Here is a 24,350-nt window from a genome sequence, read left to right on the forward strand (position 1 = left end):
ACTATGTAACAGAACATTTCTTCCCACGGGATTCAAACCGGAGTTTGTATTCGTAAGTTAAACCTTTAGACCATGATGGTAGTGTAAAACATGTGATAAACTACACAACTTGAAGGAAGCGGTGGTGGTGCAGTGGTTAAGACCGTCCGCCAGTATTCGAAAGGTCCCAGGTGCGAATCCTACTCCTGCCAAATGAGTTTGTATACCAAATTTAGTCACTTATGGTGACGGATAATATCGTGATTAAACTTGCACACCGGCTCACAGTTTCACTTCACTAGTGTGTATACGACAACTTGCTACAAGATGTCGTTAGGTTTGTTAAAGTCATGCCAGATGCCTTTAGGTGACTAATTGTCACTTGTGTTAGCAATAACACACTCAATAAGAAAGTTTTACTACTTACTTAACCTAAAAAAACTAAGGGTGAGTGGCACCGTCAAATTTGATGTTGATTTCAAATGGCGCGCCACTGACGTTTAGACAAAATGGCGTACGTTAAAATTAGCGACAATGGAATTAGTAGGTACTCCGAAGTACTTACTAAATCCATGTTAACGTCAAAGTTGACGGTGCAATCCACCCTAGTTTTATATAAAACAACTTTCTTTTATTTACTCATTTCATTACCATCCTTTGTTTTTATTTTAGCACATCGGTTTTAATATTACAAAGTAGTAATCAGACTTTTTTTACAGTTTTTAAAGTTTTCTGTACTTTGTAGAGATACAATAGCTCAACATTTACATTTATTTGATTTAAATTAATGTATTTTATTAGTTTTTGTATATATGACTATTCGAAGGGCCTTATATAAATAGAAACACAAGTGGGAAAAAAATTTAATATTGACAATGCTTTCAAAAATATGAGAAAAATAAAATCACATATCTCGGTCTCGTCTATACGCTCCATACTAAATGATACGAACAAGTGACGTCACAACTTGCTAATATGTTCGCAAAGAAAGCTATGTTCGTTCGTCAGCTACATGAAATATTACGTCTATGGTGATATGACGTCTTAATAAAAGTTGGGACAATTTCTTTTTTATGGTGGTTGAGTTTGTTTTTATAATTACATATTATTTGAAAAAGAAATTAAAAAAAAATAAATCTAGGTACTCTATTGTAAACAAATGCCTATTTTATAATTTGTTCACTACATATGTTATAACAAAGTAACCCTAGCTTTCTTCTTTTAAACTACGCAACAGATTTTGATGCAGTTTTCACTGTTATTTTGACAATTTATTCTTGAAAGTTTATATAACACATTACCCCGTGCGAAGTCGGGCCAGGCTAGTGTTTAATAAATTGAATAGACCATGCAGATTCAAGATTCAAGTACCTAGATAATATATTCTAAATCCTGTTTTAAATGGGATTACTTGTCTACGCCATACTTTTTCAAATTTATCAAAAAATATAACATCCTTAAATGAATCATTCACTTTATTTTAAGGAATAAATTATTTAAAGAAACGGAACGTTTCTCTTACACCGTCAATAAATAATATGCAACCCTATTACAAAGGTGAAAGGGTTAAAAATCCAATGGCTCATGCATAAAACATTCGTAATTAATCTTCTCCAGTCACTTTTGGGTTAAGTGGGGGGGGGGATTGCGTTAATAATTTAGGAAACTTTTGACTTTTCATACTTCTGGCGTATCTACTGGAGTATATTTTCTAAGTGGTTTTTCTTGTGGTCTATTTTGCACCAGATTTTATTAATATTATCAGACATTATTTACAATGAAATTTTGAGCGTCACTATTAAAACGCTTACGTGCTAGCTGAAACGGCAGTCTGGCTAATTCTGAATAATTATGAAACACGATAAACCAAACAAAATAGGAGAGAATCGAGCTGACCAGTTCCCCTGGCAACACCCGGTCCAGTTGAGAGTAAGTTTATCATTTCTGCTAAGCTTTAGATGTAATGATACTGATTGCGGTGGCCCTTATATGTGAATCTGTCATATGATTGAACAGATAAATAAATATTGTTCGAACTGTCTTTAACCTTGACCTACTTGAAGTGTAGTCAATCGCACATAAACCTATCCCAATTTAATGACATAAGCATCGCTATTCCCATACTTCGATTTTTTTTTCTTTTTTTTTACTGCAGATCACCGCAAAAATTCTGTAAATAAAAACAGCACATATAACGCTAGGCCAGGAAAAATCAATGCTATAAAAAGCCGACGACGAATAACCAACAAGGCTTCCATTTCAAAGCCACAGATAAATAAATCCAAATGAAAGGTTTGACAGATAAACCAATTTGTAAATAAACATGGCTGACTTAAAATACCGCAGGGAGGAAATATGTTTTGCAAATACGTGGTTAGTATTCGTAATTTTTTCTCTATGTTACTGACACTTATGTTTATGTTTGTTTGTTTGAATATATTTCTTTGCATATACAAAAATAAAAAAGTACAAACAATGAAGAGAAGACTTAAATGTATCCCATGAAGGATCTCTTCCAGTCAACCCGTAAGCGAATTTCATTATTCATTTCGCTACAACATATCTAAGAAACGCCACATAAAAATTTGCATCAAATAAAGAAAACTGCAGCCAAATCGATTCAAGTTCATGAGCTACGGAGCAAAGTTGATGAGCTACGGAGTCACGTACGCAGACAGACAGACAAACACACATAGCGGTCAAACTTATAATACCCCTCTTTTTGTGTAGGTGGTTAAAAAAGACTAGCTTTGCAAACATTATCTTCTTTTTCGGTTATTTAATGTGATTTGAGATAACTACTTTTTCTTATCTATTCAATGCTAAAAATATATTTTTTATTTGTATCTGTGTACATTTTTACATATTACGATAATTTGAGAAGTGCAAACTTTAATATTTAAACTCAAAAGTAAAATTACTAAAAAGCACATAAAAAACATTTTAATGGCTTATAAGTAAACACACATTATCGATTCGCCACAATCACTGCACCATTTTCGTAAATGGCATTAAAAGTACCACATTTGTGAATATATCTTTATACATAATTTTGTTTACGGAATTGTTGTTTAGGTAGTGATAACATAGGAGCGACCTATCCCAAACTTTGCATAAAAAATATTTGCCAATAACAAATATCCTCTGTTTAAAATATTTGATGCTTACAATAATTACTATAGTTTTAGTCTTTGGTGCATTTTTTAATATTTTAGAGGAAATCAGCTCTTTAATGTCATTCTGACCTAAAGACTTTGTTTCCGCCAACATTTCATTGATTCTGAAGAAATTATTTAAAAAAATACAATTTTAGCAGTTTTATTCAGTTTTTTTTATCAAATTTAAAAATACAAAAGAATTACCTTAAACTAAATCCAAAAACGTAGTCACATTTCGCCTCAGCTACAAAAGTTACTCCAAAAAATCCTCCTCACAAAACCACATAGTCAACTCGTACTAAACAAACTCGCGTATTAGAACTCGACAATTCAAACTTCGAACGTCCAACGACACGTGTGCTCGGCGCGACGTCCGAAAACGCACTGAAAATTCTCGGAACATCCCAGCATTCATGATAGCATTTCCATCCCAATTTTCCTCTGTCAAACTCGAATTATCTATTAAATGAACTCTATTCCGTTGATTTAAAGTTGTCGTTAGTTTATAAAGTTGTTTTCGGGGTGGGTAGTTAAGTTTGTTTTGTATTTGGGGTGCGTTCCAATCTACGTTGGACATACAGTAATTTGTGTGTGTGACGTTAGGTAAGCCGCGCAAACCCCTTAGTATTTTAACACAGTGACGTCACAAATTGCTTCGCAAATGGTTCGGTTATTGACTAAGATAAACTAGTTATACTTTGACGGAATAGTTAATTAAAAATAGAGATTATGTGTAATAAGTGTGTTATTTTAGTATATCAAAAGCGAGGTCATCGGGCACTCATTCCAATTCGCCCTCGGCATTATATCGATTTACACAAAAATAGTTCTTCTATTCTTCAAACGAAAGAGAAAAAGATATCGCATTCTTAATATTAAAAGTAAATAAAAGTAAAAATGCACAATAGTTTAAGCCCCTTTGTCTTGAATATTTCAGGAAGAATTTTCCGGAAATAAACAACGTGCGATTTACAATAACTAGTACAACATCTCGCGTATGAGGCAATCTATTACGGACTGCTTCATGCAATAACTATTTCTTAGATGCACTATTACACTATTTGAAGTTGCGAACGCTTTAGGCTCCAAGTATATATGACTGAACACGACATCTACTTACATCTGTAATCTATATTATTATGTCTCCTTGCCTAACTGAGATAACTAGCTCTTCTCTCTATCTCATCTGTACATTTTTACTGTTCTTCCTCGAAGCGTCAGAGCTCAGGGTCCGCCGCTGTCCTAATATTTCTTCTCCACTTCGCGTGGTCTTTGACACCTTTTGTAGTCTGACCACAGTCGCTGGAAACATACAAGATTTTTGCCCAGCAGTGGGGTCTGATGGCAAAGTAAAATAAAGTAACGAGAGAAATAAAATGCTTCACATATAAACCAGTCTCATTATTGGATGTTTTAAAATGGGATCATTTGCAACTTAATCGAAATGCAAATGTGGGCACGTAAAATTTTATCGGGTCATAAGTTTTGAACGCGGCAGTGTCACGGTTCACGAGGTTAAGTATAATGCTTTAAACATCCTCTCTCATCTGAGCATTTTTCGGTTGCTTCCTCAGCTGGAGCCCAGGATCCACTTTCCTACATTTCTTCTACAGTCTACTTCACACGGTCGTCGGCATCCTCAGTTGTTAGACCATTGGTACGTATATCCTCCTGGACGATATCAAGCCAGCACTTCTTAGGTGTGGCCCTTCTGCCAGGGCCAGGCAGGAGCGGCATAGCCAGACATTTGTTCCCTACGTAATTTGCTGGTCTACGCAAGACCAGTGCAGGTGGCACTCCTGGATTTTGTGGATAAAGACTGCCGCAAATGCATGAGTTCCTCACGCGGTCAATCTAATATCTATTAGATTGACCGCGTTGTGTCGATGTTTAATGTTTTAGATTCCATACTAATATTACAGATATTTGTCTGCGGTTCCAGTTAAGTTGAGTCCGTTCCTGTGTATTCATTGGACCCATAGTGCTTAGACCCATAGAGCTTAGTGCTTAGTGATTAAGTGTTGCCCGTTTAAAAGGACTAAAATTTATACGCAGTCATAACACTTTTTAAGCAATCAAGTAAGTACAAATAAAATCAATTTCCTTTTATGAAGTTTTGGCAACAATAGGGAAGTAGTAAACACGAAAATCTTTTGGCTTTTCGTGCGGCTTCGATACCGGAAATCGATTGGCCGTGGCTTCCGGCCAATGATCTGGCGAATGGAGAACGTGAGATATGATTTTGAAATTTATTTTAGACTAGCTTTTGTTCGCGGCTTCTCCCACGATTATTTTCCACAATGAAAGGTACCTTATGTCCTTCTCCATACTTCAAATTACATGTATGCAAAATTTCAAGCAGATTACTTGAGTAGATAGCGCGTGAAGAGGTAACAAACAAACTTACTTACTTTCGCATTTATAATATTAGTCAGGATATAGATAGTTCTATAGATTAGAATAATTCAGTTCTTATGCCTAGATTTATTAGTCCACAGGTTCAGACTTGAATTTAGATAATACATATATTCTTTTACTATCTCTTCATATAGTCGTATTTCCTTATATCTGAGGGTCGTGGTCATTACGTGAGATGAAACACGTAATTTTCTTAAATAAATTCACTTAAAAATCAGTTCAGCCGTTTGACTACTACTCTGCCACTGACAGACATACAGATACGTTAAATTTATAACTCTCCTCTATCGTCGGGAGTTAAAAAAGACACTCTGCTGATCTTGCCTACTTATCCCATTTTAGAATAGCTGGTCATTACTAGTTAGCGTAGGGTTTAAACCCTCATCTCTAACTACCGGTCAAAGTTATAATTGATACCCTGCGGCTGCTCTAATGAGCTTGACGACAATTGATGATACACCATCAGGCAACTTAACTCATTACGTAATCACTTTACATCATTACTAGCACGACTGTGTGGTTTTACCCTCAATTTTAGCTTAATTTTAGGTCGGGACTTAGTATTTGTGAATCTTCAAATAAAAAAAATGTTTGTTATTGCCAAAACTGGTGTAAGATTTTATTCAAATCGCCTAAAGGCATCTGATATGATTTTTACAACTACCTACCGACATCTAAACTAAAAACCACAGAAATAGCTAAGGACAAGCTGTATTCCTTCATTCCATATTATTAAATAAAAATCTCTGCCGCGTCTATCTGTTCGCGATAAACCAAAAAAACTATTGATTATTAAAAAATAAATTTAAAAAGACTATGGCTTTGGTGCTTAGCAACCAATAATAAAAAAACGATCTTTTGAGAATTCTTACAACATATCTTTAATTTTATTCCCTTAACCACTGCCCAATTGAAGTAATTTAAGTGGTTATGGGCCCAGAAAAGCCGATCAAGGGAATAGATATTGAGTAAAGAGCAGAAGAAAGGAAATATTTTCCGGGAAAAATTTTTCCAAAGAAAGTGAAGATCGCAATTCAAAATGGAAGTGTCAAATTCAATGAAAATTGAGAAGTTTGATGGTAGAAATTTCAAGCAATGGAAGTTCCAGGTCAAGTGCGCCTTGAGAGCAAAAGGCTTGAATATTGAAACTCCAAAACCAACTGAAACTGCAGCGCAAGTGCAATGGAACAAAGATGACGGTATGGCTATGTTTATTTTGACCTCGTCAATGGACCTGAATCAGATATCTCTGATAGAAAACTGCGAAACTGCGAAGGAAGTTATGAGTAAATTAGAAATTTTATATGAGCATAAGTCGGAATTCAATAAAATGATGGTGCATGAGAAATTCTACCAATATTCCTATTGTTCGGGTGATACAATGGCACAGCATGTTTCAAAAGTAGAAGGGTTAGCCAAACAGCTTAGAGAATGTGGTGAGAAATTAAGTGATACGGCAGTGATAACTAAAATTTTGAGCACATTACCATCTACATATCGTTCTCTGCGCCAAGCATGGTTATCACTTGATCCAGATAATCAGACGATCCAAAACCTAACGTCACGTTTGATTGACGAAGAAGCAAGTCTACTGAAAGATATGAAAGATGATACTGCTTTGCTAACCTCGAAGAAAAATTTGAAACAAGTAAAAGAGAATGATAAACCTAGTTCCGTGAGAAATGCAAGTACTTCAGGTCATAGATTTATCTGTTACAATTGTAATAAACGTGGTCATTTTGCTAGAGAATGCAGAGCGCCTAAGAAATCTATTCGTAAGAATCAAGAGCAACAGAATATGTTAGTATACAATGCAGAGAGTGATTGGTCATCTGCAAATGGAGACAACATATGGATATTAGATAGTGGAGCATCCATGCACATGACATACAAGCGTGAATTCTTCTGTCAATATATGGAATTTAATCAGAATGATAGTAACAGGACTGTCAAATTAGGAAACAAACAGAATATTGAAGTACTTGGTGAGGGAACGGTTTTGGTAAAAAGTAAGTTGAAAGGAAATTGGCAAGAAAGCAGATTAGAAAATGTACTGTATGTGCCTGATTTACGAAGAAATTTATTTTCTGAAGGAGCTGTAACCAGAAAGGGTTATATAATAATTAAAAATAAAGAAAGTGCTCAAATAATAAAAAATAATGAAGTTGTAATGTCAGCACATCTGAGAGAAAACAATTTATATGAGCTAGATATAAAAGCAATCATACAAGAAAGCTGTAATATTGTGCAATCAGATATTAAAGTGTGGCATGAACGATTAGGGCACTTAAATGTAAAAGAGATTAAAAATATGAGCAAAACTGGAGCAATTCCCGTAGTATTGACTGGAAATGGCAATTTTGTTTGTGAAGCATGCCAATATGGTAAGCAAGCCAGAAATCCATTTAAGAAATCCATGAGAGGTGCAACACAAGCAGGAGATATAGTCTACAGTGATGTTTGCGGACCTATGTCGGAGTCATCAGTATCAGGTAGTCACTATTTTGTTTTATTTAAAGATGGTGCTACGAGTTATCGCCATGTATATTTTCTAAAGCACAAGGATGAAGTGCTTGAATGTTTCAAGAAATATAATGCGATAGTCAACAATAGATTCCAGCATGATGTACGTATCCTGCACACAGATAATGGTCGTGAGTATGTGAATAAAGAATTTAAGAACTTCCTGGAAATTAAAGGAATAACTCATGAATGTACAGCCCCTTATACCCCGCAGCAGAATGGAAGGTCTGAAAGAGAACTGCGAACAATAATGGAGAGCGCAAGGTCTATGCTTTATGCAAAAGATATCCCCATGAACTTGTGGGCTGAGGCAGTTGACTGTGCTGTTTATTTGTTGAATAGAAGCTCGTCTAGTCAAACTATAGATGTTTCACCTTATGAGCTATGGTTCAATCAAAGACCGAATTTGAATCACATTAGAATATTTGGTTCAGTAGGGTATGTACATATTCCTAATGAAAAACGAAAGAAGTTAGACAAGAAAAGTACCAAAATGATGTTGGTGGGATATGAGCAAGAAAATTATAGAATGTATGATCAAAATACGAAAAAGATAACTGTGTCAAGGGATGTCAGGTTTGATGGGCTCAGTAGTGTAACAGAGCCAAGGAGAAACTATGCGGAAATAAACATTGATGGACAGGCTGAGGAAGATCAGCAGACAAGAACTCCACAACAAAGTACCTTAGATGAATCTGATACCCTAGAAGCATCTTCGTCAGATGAAAGTATGAAAAGCTCTGAAGATCAAGATGTTTGTTATCAACCAGCTAGCAATACAGGCATGACATTAAGACCTCGGAAAAATAAGAATATGGAGGTGAATTTAACAGAAATCAACGTCCCAGAGACGTATGAAGAAGCTGTGACTGGGCTGGAGAAGAAAAATTGGAAGAAAGCTATTGAGGATGAGCTTAAATCTCATGAGAAAAATAATACTTGGAATATTGTGGATAGAACACCAAAGAAACCTATCACATGTAAATGGGTTTTTAGTATTAAGAAAAATAAGGAAGGAGAAATAGAGAGGTATAAAGCTCGCCTGTGTGCTCGTGGGTTTTCCCAAATTAAAGGTATGGATTACAAGGAAACTTTTTCACCGACCTCCAGGTATGATTCAATTAGATTAATATTGAGTATAGCGGCAAAAGAAAATTTAGAGATTGAACAATTTGATGTAAAGACTGCATTCTTGTACGGTGATCTTTTGGAGGAAATCTATATGGAGGTACCAGAGGGTGTCGAAGCAGACTCGTCGAAAGTATGTAAGTTGAACAAATCGTTATATGGTCTTAAACAGTCTCCCCGCTGTTGGAACAAAAAGTTTACATTGTTTCTTACTACTTATGGGTTTAAACCGTGTCATGCAGATAATTGCATCTTTGTTGGATATTTTAATAATATTCAAGTTTTGTTAATAATCTATGTAGATGACGGATTATTGTTATCAGAAAACAAAGACATTTTATCAGTAATATTAAATGACTTAGGAAATAATTTTGAAATTAGAACATTAAAGTTGAATTCTTTTGTTGGTATGGAAATAAATAAGACACCAGGTCGTATATCTATAAGTCAAAGATATTACATTGAGAGTGTAATAAAAAAGTTTAATTTAACAGAAGCTAAAGGCTGTAGCACACCCGTGGATGTAAATGTAAAACTATCTAAAAATGAAGATGAGAATGATACTGTTAATAGTTTTCCATATAGAGAAGCAGTGGGAGCGCTAATATTTTTGTCTTCGGTGTCTAGACCTGATATTACTTACGCTGTTAATTTAGTGAGTAGATATGTAAGTAATCCAGGTGCTATACATGTCAATGCTGTAAAACGTATTATACGTTATTTGATTACTACAAAAGATGTGTCAATTGTATATGAAAATGGTACAGAGTTAATTGGATATTCGGATTCTGACTTTGCAGGTGACATAGATTCTAGAAAATCCAATACTGGATATTTATTTTTAATGAATGGTGGACCTGTTACTTGGGCAAGTCGAAAACAGAATACAGTAGCATTGTCTACAACAGAATCCGAATATATGGCTGCTAGTGATGCTGCTAGAGAGATTTTGTGGTTAAGACAATTTTTATTGGATATAGGCAAACCACAAAATACTGTAACATTAAAAATTGATAGCCAAAGTGCAATTAAATTAATACATAACCCTGTATTTCATAAAAGAAGCAAGCATATCGATGTTCGTTATAATTTTATTAGAGAAAAGGTGGAACTGAAAATAATTAACATAGAGTATGTAGAAAGTTCGTATCAACTTGCTGATTTTCTGACCAAGGCGTTACCCCTTAGCCGGTTTAACTTTATTAGAGATAGTATTATGAATAGTGTTTGAGTTATTTTCAGTTAACAAAGGGTTATGGAATATTTAATTAATGTCAATGTAGGTCTTTTTAATTTAAGTGGGAGTATTGATTATTAAAAAATAAATTTAAAAAGACTATGGCTTTGGTGCTTAGCAACCAATAATAAAAAAACGATCTTTTGAGAATTCTTACAACATATCTTTAATTTTATTCCCTTAACCACTGCCCAATTGAAGTAATTTAAGTAAAACGATTGCTCTAATTTTCATGCGGTTTTTACGAATTGATAGTGGTTCCTGAGGATGTTATATAATTTATTATGTTTCTGTCCGAGCGAAGCCGGGAGAGGCCGCTATTAGTCAATTATATTTCAGTCATAAGTTACATAATTATCATGCACCGTGTTTAGCTAACAGCAATGTGCAACCGAAGCCTCAAAGTTTGTCTCTTGAGTCTAGAATTCTAGCTGATATAGAATCTAGATCTAGATTTAGACCCAGACCACTTGAACAATGCCGACAGCAAGTTCGGAATCCGGGGAGTAGCCGTTTCGTGCAGTTTACATTTGACACTTAATTGACAGTGGCGCCATTTCTTGCGGTCGTGTACAAATAGGGTCTGACAAGGCTAGAGAATTGTAAAAAGTATACATATTTTTTACAATTCTCTGACTTTGGCAAGGGGGAAAAATAGACATATTTAGGACAGTTAGACTGGTAGTCACAAAAAAAAGTTCACACACATATATAATATTAAGTTGTACATATATTAATGCATTATTAATCCATAATTGAATTATAAAATGCGAAAGTGTGTTTGTTGGTCCGTCTTTCAGATAATGGTGTGGAGAAAGTTGAAGAGCTGGAAGAGTATCATCTGGCTACATTTTGCCGCGGGCGGAGCCTCGGGCAACAACTAGAAGCTTAATAAATATGTTAGTAAAATATATAATTATGTTATAGAAGCTTTAAGGAGGCATGGTTGGATTTGGCATCAAATAGCGGCTTGGAAAGACTTGTGACCTTTGCCCAGCAATGAGACGAAATAGTTTAAATAAAAAGTAGAATATAAAACAACATCTGTCTATAGCCGAAATGGTACTAACCTAATCGATTCTTGACAAATATTAACTCGTATTCCATACAAATTCCTCTTGGAGAGTATGTCAAACGTTGCAGGGGTTGTTTTGTGAGAACTACTTTCCCTATCCTACTATCTTTGGCCATTGATTATAAGTATGTTTTGAATAGAGGTTGCCCGGGGCTCCGCTCCCGTGGGAATTTTAAGATAAAATTTATCATATAGCAATCTTGGATAATGTATCTTACTAATTGTGAAAGAATTTTTAAAATCAGTTCAGTAGTTTCCGAGATTACCCGCCTCAAACATACTTACAAACGCTTACCTCTTATATATTACCTTTATATTAGCATAGATGTACCAAATCTAAACTTCCATTCGATTGAGCTAAAATTGTATGTACACATTTAGTTTGGATGACAATGTATTATTATGATAAGCAAGCACTTGATGATGTACCCAGGAATGGCTCCAGCCATGGGAACTCCTCAACGGTTTACTGCACGGTTATGATTTTTTTGTCGCACATTGATTGCAAAAAGATCTCTCTGACAACAATAAAACTATAATGTCAAATATTAAATTTTTGTCAAAAACTTAAGTTTCGCTCCAAGACCATGGACGCAGTACGATTTTTGATCTCATTAAATTTTAATAATGAGGAATAAGTTGAAAACCTGCCCGTTACAACAAATTTCGACGAAATCATTACAAGTTGATTGATTCGAAAATAGAGTTGTTATAAAATATTATAACTGTTAACATCAATTTTCCAGAATATTGTAACAAATCCAATTAAATCACCTCTTGAGTATTGATCATTATAAAATTAAACATCTGAGATTATCGAAATACTGAAAGTTATTTAACACGACAATGAGTCAGAGACGAAAATAGAAATAAGATTCGCATCGCTCGCATCTTTTTTAATGCCAAATTATTCTTTTATAATACCAGCGGCACGAAAATAATTTTAATCCCATTTTTAATCCGCGACCCAAAAAGATTGGTGTTATAAGTTTGACCACTTTGTGTGCATGTCTGTTTGTGTACGTGGCACCGTAGCTTATCAACGGGTGAAGCGATTTGGATTACCACGATTTTTTTATTTGATAGCTAATTTTTATGCGGTAATTCTTAGATATGTTTGATCAAAGTCGGTTTAGCCGTTCAAAAATGGCAGCGAAATGAGTATTGAAAGCCAGGGGTTTTTTTATTTGTCTAACGAACTTGTTCATAATGTAATTGAGGACTATAGAAAGGACAGTAGTTCGGAGAATTAAGAATCCTGTCCAGCTGTCTGGAAATTATTTCTGTAACTTTTTTTTCTACTTGTGTACGAGTATTCTACGAGTAGGTTAATTGCTTAATTATATAAATTCGCGCGGGTCAAAGTCAACATCAAAGTTGACTGGTGCAACTTACACTAAGTAAACTGAATGCTTTTTGACCATGAAATGGTGACGTCACTCTGACACCGCCACAACACAAGTTAAATTAACTTTTTTTTGACAATATATGTAATTCATTTGATTTTTAGTGAAATATTCTTATATAGCGCATCTGAATTTTGTTTTGAATCAATGTAGAATCTGGGCGTTTCGATTGAAGTGCTCTCATTAGAGCGATTGTTACAGATACGCCGGGATTCTGATAAGTTCCCAGGGGATAATTAATTTTCTTTGTAATTTCGGGCAAGTTTGATCACGTTTTCAACGAATTTCGTTGTTGTAGTGAACAAGATAATGGCAATGTTGATTCAGGCCTCTCATTAGAATGTTAGCAACGTTGGTTCGTCTAGTGAAAATTACGGGAATACATAATCAGTAAAGATATAAAATCACTACATGGTATAAAACAAAGTCGCTTCCCGTTTTGTGACTGTCCGATATCCTTAGATGGCGTTGCATAATTATATGCAACACGAAAAACGGAAAATAGAAAAAAAAAATATGTGCGCGTTTAAACTTGAGATACATTAATTTATTATGGTACGAGTATTACCCGAGCGAAGCCGACCCGGCCGCTAGTGATAAATATAATTTGCTAATGAATTAATAAAGTTATATATATCAGACAGTACACAAATATAATAAATACATCACCATATTTTGATGAGACTTATATCTATGTTCGTAAAATTTAAAATGTTTATTATTACTATACGGATATGTAAATAAACCCAGTACTCAGTATCGGGAGTCACACCACTCTGAGGTAATGCACTTTATACGTGATACTAGCTTTTGCCCGGTGCTTCGACCCCTCTGTTATGTTAATTCCTTCTCCTTACTTCAAATTACATGTATGCAAAATTTCAAGAAGATTGGTGGATCGAGCGTGAAGAGAACCAACCAACAATTACTTTCGCATTTATAATATTAGTTAGAATTAGGATAACGCCGATATCTCTTGAGTATTGATTTTGATTATTGCAAAATTAATTATCTTGGATTACCGAAATCCAGAAAGTTATTTAACACGACAATGGGACGAAAATAGAAGTAAGATAAGACTTCACTCACTGATTTGTATTCTGACCTTTTATTTTCGTCCCATATTTTTTTAAACACAATACTTTTGGCACTGCCCCTTATCTGTGATATTACAGAGAAGAAAAAACATGTATCAACTAGCTGTTACCTGCATAATATTAAATTCAGATTCAAAATTCTTTATTCAATTTAGGACGATATACATCACTTATTGACGTCAAAAAAATTACTTAAACTAACTCTACTACCGGCTTCCAAAGCGCAGGTGAAGAAGCGGCGCAACAAACTTCACCGCAGCCTTTTCTGCAAGGACGTCAATACACGTATACGTATACATATATTAAAAATTAAGAGGACGTATACTTAATTATTAAAAATGTCTAAATTTAAATGAATAAAAAAAAGTTAAATTTCCAATAACATTATTGAAAATTGTCATACTAATTAAAAATACTTACGTCTTCAGCACATGTAGTGCCATTTACTTTATAAAGCGCCATTTATTACTAGATTTTGACCAAATCATAGTTTCGTGATAAAAGTAGACTATGTGTTAATCCAATGTATCACCTACCTCAATACCAAATTTCATAAAAAATAGCTTAGTCGTTTGAGCATGAAGAAGTAACAAACATACTCAAAAACTTTGCCAATTATAATATTAGTAAAATTATGCAGTTTTTTTTATATAAATTGGGGCATCCAGGTGATTTTTCGTGTGGAGTTGAAGAGCAGGAGAGTGACATAGACCACATTATACCGCGGGAAAAATCAGTCAGTTATAAATTACTGTTAAACGACTCGAGACCACAGCACAAATCAAAAAAACATTAAAGCAAGCACGCAAGTTTCTGAACGTAATAGCTCGGAAAATTCCGTGAAGCACAATATTTTCTGTTCTCATGAACTTACAAAATATTAGCTTAATTTTCTGAATGTTTTTTATGAGCCACGAAACACGACTGCTTCCATCTCGTATCACAACCGTTGTTTCAGCTGAGCGTTATTATTCAACTACAATGTCGGAATTCACGGTTCGCTTGCCTAGTTCTTCTTCTTCATTGCGTAGTCTTCAGTCTCTATTACTTCTTTTATCCATGCACAAGGAATGCCACGCCTGTGCCCCAGCATTGGGGACGTTTAAATGGCTCTTGATGATGATTACGATGATTAAACTGGGCGGTAAATGAGAAATCGTATCTCCAGATGGTAAATGATCACCCGTGTTCAAGAACTACTGTCATGCCAGGGACAACACATGAGATTTGTCGGCCTATCAAGAAGTCACTCATAATTATCATATCATTGCTAGTGCGTATCAGAAATTGTATTTCTGATATACGCGTTCACAATTTCTTGTATTAGCGAAACGAAAGATAGTTATGACGATATCTGTCTCTTCTCTGTCTACAAATTGCCATTTCCACTACCTATACCATAGACAATATCATATTTGAGCTTTGAGCGTGAACAAGTAATAAACACACTCAAAAACTTTGACCTTTATAATATTAGTGGGATTATGCCGCTCTTCCTTACATTATAAATAAAGTCCTGCCGCATCTGTCTGTCTGTTCGCGATAAACTCAAAAACTGCACTGTACGGATTTTCATGTTGTTTTCACCAATAGATAGTGTGATTCCTGAGGAAGGTTTAGGTGTATAATTTATTGTGATTTTACCCGAGTGAAGTTGCGACGGGCTGTTAGTTTATATATAAACTGATTCGAGGCTTGGCAGAATTTACGTCAGATGCCTTTAGGCGACTTGAATAAAATCTGACACCAGTGTTAGCAATAACACAGGCGTTATGATCAGCGGCGATATACCTATGAAAGTGGTTGAAATCTAGGATCTGTAAGTAATAGTGCGTGAATCGCCCGACCTCCCGTTTTCAGCTCTCGTCATTTTCCTTCCATTGCGCGGACAATACGCGTCATAAACTTTTATGTTGGTAGGTCGTTTGCGCACACTCCATGTTAATTGAGGGTTAAATACAAGGAAAAGGCATGATTTTCGAGATAGATCACAAGGAACTAATTATTGTATCATGTATTTTTATAATGTATAAAAATATTTATGTACCTAAGTATAATTATTATGTTAAGTAGGTAACCAATTTTATTTTGTGCAATAATGGCATTTTAAAGGAATAAAATCCATTGTTGTATCTATAGGCGATTCCTTGCTTCTTTTCTCTGTTACTCGTACTTTCACGGATTCCCAGTTGCATTTAGGAAAATTTTTGAAAATTCTTAGGTTCTTATAACCGGCCGCCGTTGACTCTGCTTGGAAATGCTATTGTAGCTATGCAATGTTATGTGTCCCGATTGTTATGAGTACGATTTGGAGTACTTCTGATCAAGGATGGAACACGTCATAGCGCTTTATTAATAAAACTTTTTAACTTACATTTTTATATAATAAAAGTGTAGTGTGCTATGTCTAAATAAAAATAATTGTGGGGTTCCAAAAGAATTTATTTTAGATTTTTGTCTGTTTGTCTGAATATTTTTATTCGAGCGTCACGCTTAAATTAAATTCCTGAATGGAATTTGATGCGGTTTTTACAGTTGTATAGCGGATTTTATCGCGAATCATTGTTTCGAACCCGAGATATTGACAAAAATAAGTTATGAGCGGACGCGCGAAACTCATGACACCCGAGATATTGACAAAAATAAGTTATATAAAGCGGACAAAGTTATTACATATTACACATAGAGTATTACATAATTAATATAATATCTTATAAACAAGCCTAATCCATTTCTGAAATGTTCTAAAGCCATATTTTCCTTCCAAAGTAAAATGCAAAACAGAATTTACGGCATCGTTTACGAAATCTGATTCTAAAAACGTCGGAATACCTCGAAAACCCGCAAACTTGTTGCGTTGCCATTTGGACGTCTTCCAGTTTGCAGGCCATCTCAATTTGGGATTTTATAAATTTTATTGTGCCTTGTTGTTCCGGTAAAATTGCAGTGTTTCGTATTTTCTTTGTTTCTATATGCGGCTTTAAATTTATTTAACTAACGACGTCGTGAAGTTTGTGAATTAGTTGTCTGTTGTGTTTTTGAAGTGAGATTAAGTAATATAGTTCAGTTTCTCTCTTTGTTCCCCCTTTACTAAAGGAAAATGTTTATTTATTTTATGTACATACATATTATCACGCCAATTTACCATGGGGTAGGCAGAGACTAGGGATTTAATAAGTACTGCGACGGAGTACCTACTAATTCCATGCTCATCACTCTCTTCATATATGTTCTCCCGTAATGGTCATAATATCTTCCTTATAAGATCAGATATTTTTTATCAATGAATGAATTATTTATTTGAACAGCTTAACGTACAGTCAAAGGCACAAAAAGTTGCACTGTACCCTGCATAAACTTGTATGACCTGGTAATGGCGGCGAATATGCAATGAATGTAGGTAGATTGATCTGCTGTTGACTGTACATAAGCTTATTAACACATGAGTAACAGAAATAATATAAAACTTAAAATTAATACTAAGCAGATGCGCCGTCGCAGCAATTCAAGAAAGTCATAGCTCAGCGAATTTCTTAGCTCACGATTGAGACGAGCAAAGCACTGGTTTTCTGCTATAGGCTGGTCTGAATATCATAAACTCTTTACCAAATCCTATATTGTGTTGTGGATCAATCTTACTATTTCTACAAAGATATTGTAATGGTCATTATCAAGACAAGAAAGAAAAACACGACTATATATCCGAACAAAACTAACTATCCTACAGCCGGGCTCTCAACAATGGGCTTAAGTGAAGTGGAAAAGCTAAACTGGTATTTTTGCAAAATGCCCAGTCCAATCCGTTTATTCATACTAAAATAATAAATCAAGAAGTAAAGCAATAGTTATGTAGACAGTTCAGTGTAACGGCAATGGAAGTTTTAAAAAATAATGTCTTCTTTATCTTGGCCATTTCCCACATTAAAACAATTTGTCAATAAAAATTAATTTATATATTAGAACCAAGAAGCTTTATGTAAGACTGCAGCCAGTAACTCCCATGAAATTTTTGACCCAAAGTACACGTATTGCCATCCTTTTCATCAGTAGTCCTGTCTTTCTTGCACACTGAAAGGAATAACTATACGCAGAGTACATACACGTTTACATATTTCGCAATGCATCAAAATTAGAGGTCGGCCTACAGATGAAAGGGATAGAAATATAAGGTAAGGTAACCTTGCATTAATTGGCTCCAGTCTTAATTATAGCTTAATATTTAGAACATATGTTGTTAAAATACATAAATGAAGGTAATATACGATGGTGGACTTATCCCATGTCCCTACATGTGATAAGTCCGAGCTGGTTGACTAGAAGAGATCCCTAGTCAACCAGCTATAGTTTAAAAGGATAGAAGATTTATTCAATATTCACCAAAAAGCTCCTCATTTAGTCCGACCATTGCCCAAAAGAGCTTATTACCGATCGCAGCTTTCGGATTAGCGGGGAAGGCTCTTAAGATTTTATTTTTCGTCCCTTACTTATGCCATAAAGCGTACGTGGCTTTTATTCCGGTTGCATTAGTGCGAAATGTACTGCGAAGTGGCTTCAATTCTTAATTCACATTTTGAAAAATTAAAAGGAAAGTCTAGAATCTTTAGGGCAGATATTTATCGTATACTAGCATTTGCCCGCGGCATTAAATTTTCGCGATAAAAGGTACTATATGTCCTTTTCCATACTTTAAACTACATGTATGCAAAATTTCAAGAAGATTGGTTGAGTAGATAGAGCGTGAAACAAACTTACTTTCGCATTTATAATATTAGGAAGTTAGGATTTATGATATTACTTAGGTTTAGGATACTAGGTATATCCAAGTGGTTCTATTCTAAAGCGGGAAGGAACCACGCCAGAACGGAGGCCTATTTACTATTTGCCTGTTTACTACGACAGAAAAAAAAGAAATGTAATCGAATAAAGGAAATTCATAACAAATCTATTTTACCTTTTTTGTATGAAAAATCTAAGGAAATTGATTCATTCCTGATACTGTAACGGTGTTCAATATCGAAACGAACGAGTTCCTTATAGTAGAGGAGCCTATGAGTTGATTTCAAGATTTACTTGAACGTGTCAGAATAGCATAAGGAGATTATTTACTTCATTATTGCTTTTTAAAAGAATTTGGTATATATCACTATAAAATAAAGTCTTCCGCCGCGGCTGTCTGTTTCTAAGCTTTCTTCTTTTCGCACGCAACGGATTTCGATGCAGTTCTCACTTTTATTTAGGCAATTTATTAACAAAGGTTTATATTATACAAAACAGCCTATTAAGACTGTACGAGTGTGTGTATGTGTATAATTAGGCTGGGTTGCTAGTGTATCGACGTAAATGTATATTAAAATGGCTTGTTCAAGAATATGTAAGTCTCGTTTTTTAAAGTTTATGTGAAGTATATGAGGTGGGAAACCTCTTTATATCTCACAAGTTTAATAGATCCCACCAGTTTTAATATAATTATGGAAACGTAAATTTATCGGCATGTAATTTACCAACCTTGTGTGACACGCTCGAGGATTGCTATGTAAAAACAATTTTATATCAAGATTTTTTGATTTTTTTTAAACCGAATATCTTCTTATTTACCAAAATTTAATATTTATTCAAATTAGGATGATATTATGACTTATTGACGTAAAAAAAATACTTAAAAAATTACTTAAAGTCTACTGCAATTTTCAAAGCGCAAATGAAGAAGAAGCGGCGCAACAAACTTTACCGCAGCCTTTTCTCCAAGAACGTCAATTAACAAATGTAGGTGTTAAATGAGGAATGTGCATAATTTAAGTAGTTTAAATTACTCCATCTAATAAACCAAATCCAATTACGTCCTCTGGACACTAGAGTTACAATTCAAATATCCTACATGGCTCCCGTACTATATAGGAAAAAGGTGCTTTTATGCATCACAGAACACTGAAATATGGAAAGATATTCCATTTTCCCTTTGAATATTTCTTTCTTATTGAGATGTTGTCTTTTGTAAGGAGTTCTCGCTTTTTGATTCCTGTATTTTGTGTCCTGGATGAATTGTATCGGTGTAATATCGAGACGGCACGCGGAATGCCACGTTTCTTTGGGTTATGTCTTACGACCGCGTGATATCATGATGTGTCTATGGTTCTCTATCTCTGGTATTCATAAAAAAGTTAAGCACACTTTAAGCTGAAGTATGAGGGTATCATCAAATAATCGCCGACAAAAATTATGTCTTTTAAAATTAATCAGAAAATTTTAGGGCGACAACATTTGTATCATAAGTTTTCTAATCGTGATATTGTGGCAAAAGTACAACAATAAAAGCTAAGGACGGCCATATTTTATCCAGATATTTATAGCTTCCAACTGTTTCATAACTTGGTATTGGAACGGGACAATAAAAGATTAAATTTCAACGCTCTCCCACCTTTCAGTGTCCTTGGTGAGCGACAAACACAACAAGGCAACGCAACGCGGCGCGATGTTTGCTGTGTGCTGAGGAATGTAATGGAGCAATGGTTAACGCGCTTGGTGTGTGATTCTGGCGGTTGAATCACCTCACAATCGTCGGTTATTGGATGGGTGACTAAACATGTATTATCTTAAGCTCCTCCGTGCTTCGGAAGGCACGTTAAGCCGTTGTTCCCGGTTGTATTTGCAGTTGTTAAGACCATCAATCCTAAAAGAAGGCCAGTGCCATAGTAGTGGGGGGATAAATGTATATGCAACTAAGGAACTTGTTGGGGAAAGACAGTCGTAAAAGTCATGTCAGATGCCTTTATGAATAAAATCTGTTACTTTATTTAGCAATGATGACTTAGCAATTGCTAAATCAAGTAACAATGTGCGTGTAATATTATTTCTTGTTAAGTGTGTACTTAATAAGAAATAATGATACATGCACAGCGTCGCTTTGTGTTGTGTACCGTTCCGCCGTTCACCTAGGACCGCTGTTTAGTTCTGTTTTCAAGAAAAGTCGTCCAAATTGGGGGAAATAACACGATCAGCTGAGACATTTATCCCGTATTTATGCCTTTTCTCTTGAATCATTCTTCAGTTAATTAAGAAGTAATTCAGTTATGAAAAATATATTTTACTATATAATAATAATAATAATAATAAAAAATCTTTATTTCTTCTCTCACATAGAAATACACAGTTTATAAATGAGAAATAAGGTGAACCATGCAGTTACAAAATAATGATCTATGTGAGAGACTGGTGTCTGTACTAGGAAAACCTGTATGACAGATTACCAGCCTCTCCTACACTGAACCAGGTGTATACAATGCAGGTAAACACTTATACTAGTTGAGGTTACATACCTATTGAGGAGAAAAAACTAACAAAAACATGTTAAAAATTACTAATGAAGCATGAACTACAAGTAATTAAAAAAAAAAAAAAAAGGAATTAACACAAGATAATACAGAACATATACCCATCACGAATCCATTAACATCATACAACAAAACACAGTGGATTTATATATTTAAGCCGGGACTACTAATAAATTTTCTGTTTCGTCATAAGTTAAAGATTTCAGCCAAGAAGAAGTAGTTTTTTTGCAATTAACTTTAGAAAGTTGGTAGATAGCTAAGGTTGTGTTAATTTTATTATATAAATATTTGCCTAAAAATTTGCCTAAAAAACCGAATGTATATATATATGTATATGTCATGTTGTTCCGTTAATACTATATAACTAATAAGTATTAGTACATATGGCAGTGCAAATATATGATTACGATTATATATATTACACTAACCTAACTTAACGCTTTTTATAATTAAATTTGATCTAGAAAAAAGTACTTTATATACTATATATATCCTTGAAAAATGAATCGCAAGGCAGAAAACTCACTGCAATGGTCAGACGGCTAGGGATCCCACGGTCCCCGGTTCCTGGGCTCCTACACTCAACGGCTGAGGAAGAAACCGGGACAATGCTCAAGAAAAATAAAAGCGTACGTGGTTCATATTTTCCTATTTTAAATCATGGTAATTCAATTTTTAAATATACGGTAAAAAAAGCTAAGATTTTAAAAAACAAAAAAACCCGCCCTCTTAATAATCCTTGCGTTGAGCCCTTTAATTTGATACCTATATTAATTGTAGTATTAACAAAAATGTTTTTACTTAGTCTTCTAATGGTTGCACATCCGCCATGTTGTTTTTTTTAACGTCGCCTATCTAAAAACATTCGGGGCAGCTAATATTAATGTATTCCTCAATTATGTAAATTCGTTCAGCGATTTTGGAGATATGAGGTAATATAGAATATTACACATTTAAAAAAGATATACACGCAAAAACGATACCCTTCCTTTGCAGTCGGGTAAAAGTTGCACTTGTAAGCAAATATTGTGGAAACTTTTCACCCAACGATGAATCTAAAAATGTCTCGAAAGAGGAGGCGAGATAAATGGCTGTCATTACCCTATATTGTTTTACGAAAATACCTCCCCATGGTACAGAAAGTTGTCTTTAAATACTGATCACATTGAGCGAGTGAAATAGCGAGTCGTTATTCATATAGTCATTTATTTATTGTTATTTAAATACAACGGTACATGTGTATCCTATTACAGTATTTATAAAAGGGAGAAAATAAAAAATCTTATAATATCGACCCAATTCTAAGACGAGAAACACAAGGTATTTTCTCATTATAAGCGATTTCCCGTTGCATACTCAACCTGTTAAGTGTCGAAGTAATGCACTGGTCTAATATAAATATCGTACCTATATAAAAGAAAGTTAGTTTTAAGTTACGTCTTTTATGAGTTTCCAGTGTTTCCGACACAATCCTGAAAGTTACTCGCTTAAATACTTTGAAAACGATTTAAAGTTGTAACAACAATATTTAAAACCAGTAAACTTTGTCGCTTTTTTATAGAGAAGCGATGAATAAGAAAGTTTTGTCTTCGTAAGGCGTTTCTTGCATACGATTTTGGTACGGAATCGCATAAAGACCATTGGAAAGTGTGGTCCACGTCGCGCCGCGTGTGTCGCCGTGTATGACGAAAATACATGAACATTGCGTTGCGTAGTTTTGTTTGCTTTTATTTACCGCAATGAAAAACCAGCAATGTATGCCGAATCCGCTAAGTTTGGAGAATTGGTCCGCGGCCGCATAATATCTAGCTTAGCGACATAATTCGACCAATCCTACTAATATTTTAAATGCGAAAGTTTGTGAGGATAAATGTGTGTACATGTATGTTTGTTACTCTTCCACGCAAAATCTACTGGACGGAATGTTATGAAATTTGGTACATGAGTAGAATATAACCTGGAGTAACATATAAGGTACTTATTATCCTGAAACCGAAGCCTCGGGGCGCAATTAGTTATTAATAAACAAATGAAAAATTATTGATGACATTATATATAATAGGCTTTTGAAACTTCGGCATGTAACCGGCACAGTTAATTGAAAAACTTATCTCCTTACAAGGCACTTTAAAACTAATAAACTTTAGTATCGGAAGCTCTGATGTAAGTAACTTAGAAATTTTAATCTATATTAACAAATTTATCTTCTTACGGAAAGGTGTTAAAGAAAATTTATTAATTATTATATTTTGTGAAGATGGATGTGTGTGTGTGTGTGTATTTTTGTTACTCTTTTACGCAAAATCTACTGGACCGATTGTTATGAATTTTGGTACACGGGTAGAATATAACCTGGAATAACACATAGGGTACTTTTAATCCTAATAATAAATTCCTACGGGAGCGAAGCCCCGAGGCGCAGCTGTTGTTCATATAATCGGCGATTCATTACACATTTCTGTTCTGTATCACAAAATTACTTCCCATTATTGATTAAAACTATAAATTTCATAGAAATAAAATCAATTAGAGTCCAATTAATAGTTATTCCCTTGTCAAGCACACAATGAACGCTCGTTAGAAGATGTCTTGGCTTAACTCCAAAGTGCGACCGCAGCGCGCTCTAGTGGTTCGACACTCTTTGGTTTTAGGGTTCTGTGGTTGAAATTAAACTTAATTTAAACCATTATATTAAAAAAGCCGTCTCTTAATTAGTTTTTCTATTTTCTTACACGTCCCTCTGTGTGAATGCGATAAGCCCAGCCCTGGGGCGCAGCTAGTGTCATATATATTTAAGAAAATCTGTTATCTTAATTCAGTGTTTCTATTTGATTAATAAAGTTCTTTTTCATACGTTAATTTTCCTGAAAACAGTTTTAGAAGTTACATTTATACAAAATTACTGTCAAATGATAACCGGGAAACGTAGCCACAATCAAGGGATATTCAAAATTATTGTCGCTTAAGTTACGAAGTTTCGCTTCAAGTCTTTAACGATCCC

At 34.6% G+C, this 24,350-nt stretch overlaps 1 protein-coding gene across 3 annotated transcripts in view; it reads right to left on the reverse strand.

Annotated features, from left to right (window-relative positions):
* LOC128680825 (cell adhesion molecule Dscam2-like) overlaps positions 1-24,350 on the reverse strand; it is a 153,568-nt gene that overhangs the window by 120,040 nt on the left and 9,178 nt on the right. For 2 of the 3 annotated variants that reach the window (XM_053764263.2, XM_053764261.2), the window contains exon 1: positions 3,342-3,503. The exons of the other annotated variant lie outside the window; for it this stretch is intronic. The gene's annotated coding sequence lies outside the window, so the exon portion shown is untranslated. Of the gene's footprint in view, positions 1-3,341; positions 3,504-24,350 lie in introns of those variants that run through there. 3 annotated transcript variants of the gene reach the window in all.

This window comes from Plodia interpunctella, chromosome 25 (assembly GCF_027563975.2).
Source record: "Plodia interpunctella isolate USDA-ARS_2022_Savannah chromosome 25, ilPloInte3.2, whole genome shotgun sequence".
Taxonomy (NCBI): Eukaryota; Metazoa; Arthropoda; class Insecta; order Lepidoptera; family Pyralidae; genus Plodia; species Plodia interpunctella.